Genomic DNA, 2,625 nt, shown 5'->3' on the forward strand with positions numbered 1-2,625 from the left:
CATAGCTTATGGGGAGTAGCCCTCCCGTGCATCATCATTAGCATCAATATAACAATGGCATTTATTTTCGTCAAAAACGTGTAGAAAAGGAGTACAAAGAAATAAAGAAAACTAATAAACTGGAAAAAATAAATAAAACAAAAGTTAGGGCAAGAAAAAAGTAAATGCATATATAAGTAATACTGGGAATATCCAATATTTGTTAGCTGGAGTATCTACAAATATAATTGTTTTTACTTTAGTTTTGAATTGTTGAGGACTAGTAATACTTGAAAGGTCCATTCCACGTTCTAACTCCGATTATGGATAAGCTGTGTGATTTGATGGTTGTTCTACAGGGCTTGCTACACAACCAGTTAGGATGCCTGGTTGGGTATTTCTATAGTGATGTCACTATGTTCAGGAAGTAAACAAGGGAGTCCAATAGAGGCGTTTGCAGACCATTTACATGCACACAAACCGATACAACACACTACAGGGGAGGGAGAACCCCCAACAGAATAGAAAAATGCAATATTGAAATTAATTTTTTTTATACTTTAAGGTCATATATTGTATACCCGTGTCTAATCTAGATGACTGTAGACTTGGGCATTTGATTGTAAAATAAACATCACATAGGAAAAGAGAAATGCAATAAAAATAAACGCCACTAGATATTTCTGTAGTTTTATTACAATAATTAATTATTAGTGTTCATTCGTATGTTTTGTTGTTGTTTTGTGAGCACTATGGTGCAATTAGGGTATTCAATAATAATAATAATAATAATAATTCATTACATTTTTATTAGAGCACTTTTCAAGGCACTCAAAACGCCTTACAATTACTACATTACACATATTAGACATGTAACAGTTATGATTTAGGTGACCTCAGGCTGTGTGACATACCGTTTTTTTCAGCCAGAACACGCTGTTCTTGGGTTTTAAATACATGGTATTAATAGCAATAATGTCGGAATTAGAGAGTGCCGGCGTCTAACTAAAAGTCACATTTTCAATCAATGGTGATATTGAGTGACAATTGTCACCACAATTAGTTTTAGTCCAGGTGGAAAAGTTACGATTGTTTCTGTTTCAGCCGGACATGAGGGGATTTCATCCAAACTGGCTGTATTTACACTTCCTACTTAAAGGTCCCCTATTATACTGTTTTTCATCAATATATTACAGGTCAGATATATACAGAACCTGTCTCTGATTGGCTGAAACACCAAACAGATCATTGCAGCATTACCCATAATCCCCTCTGTTTCAGCCCTGTTTCTGATGTTACTTTAGATGAAAATAAGGAGCCCCTCCCCACGCCCCTCTGAGAGAGATTTGGTTAAAAATAAGTCAATGTTGTTCTAGGAGGAGATTCAGGTGATAAGGGGGGGGGGGGGGGGGTACCTTGATTACTGATTGGCTAATGGTTACACAAGCCAAAAGATCGTTATGACATCATAAAATGGCCAAAATCTGATCAGCTCATTTTCAGACAGGTTTTTATAGAAATGGATCAAAAAGAGAGAGAATCTTTGTTCCTGAAACTTTCAGAGTCTCTTTCCACAGAGGGGACACATGTTGATGTAGAAGAGACATGAAGAAGAGGGGACACATGTTGATATAGAAGAGACATGAAGAAGAGGGGACACATGTTGATGTAGAAGAGACATGAAGAAGAGGGGACACATGTTGATGTAGAAGAGACATGAAGAAGAGGGGACACATATTGATGTAGAAGAGACATGAAGAAGAGGGGACACATGTTGATGTAGAAGAGACATGAAGAAGAGGGGACACATGTTGATGTAGAAGAGACATGAAGAAGAGGGGACACATGTTGATGTAGAAGAGACATGAAGAAGAGGGGACACATGTTGATGTAGAAGAGACATGAAGAAGAGGGGACACATGTTGATGTAGAAGAGACATGGCGAAGAGGGGACACATGTTGATGTAGAAGAGACATGGAGAAGACGGGACACATGTTGACGTAGAAGAGACATGAAGAAGAGGGGACACATGTTGATGTAGAAGAGACATGAAGAAGAGGGGACACATGTTGATGTAGAAGAGACATGGAGAAGAGGGGACACATGTTGATGTAGAAGAGACATGAAGAAGAGGGGACACACGTTGATGTATAATAGTTGACCTTGAGCCTGATTCAGCTGAGAGTGAGACAACAGACAGATTTCACTCCATCCCAGAGTCTATGTAGGTGGTTGGTTTGAAACTGGGTCTAAATGTGCTGTCAAATCTCATTCAGTAAACCGTACAGTAGGTGGCACTGTGAGTCAAGCAACGAATAAAGATGTGCAGAATCACAAAAAAAACACAGTCAAAACTTTAGAATGAAATTCCCCACCTATACAAATCTGCATTTAACAGAAGTTGAACAAAACTTCCTTAATGACAGTTATTGAGTCTCACGTTCCCGGATGAGTCCTTAGCAGAAGGTGGGCTTTTTCTCTACCAATCATCATTAGGGGGATGTACTCCCAGCATCGCAGCAGTGATCTCTCCTTTCTTTCATGGAGCTAATTAGTTTTCTCCCTGTTGGATGGTCGGCAAAATATTTCCTCTATTATCTTAGCTACATGTACATTGATTAGCCCTCCTCTGTGCAAAGTGCTTT

This window comes from Notothenia rossii (genome assembly GCF_949606895.1).
Source record: "Notothenia rossii genome assembly, chromosome: 5".
NCBI classification, from domain to species: Eukaryota; Metazoa; Chordata; class Actinopteri; order Perciformes; family Nototheniidae; genus Notothenia; species Notothenia rossii.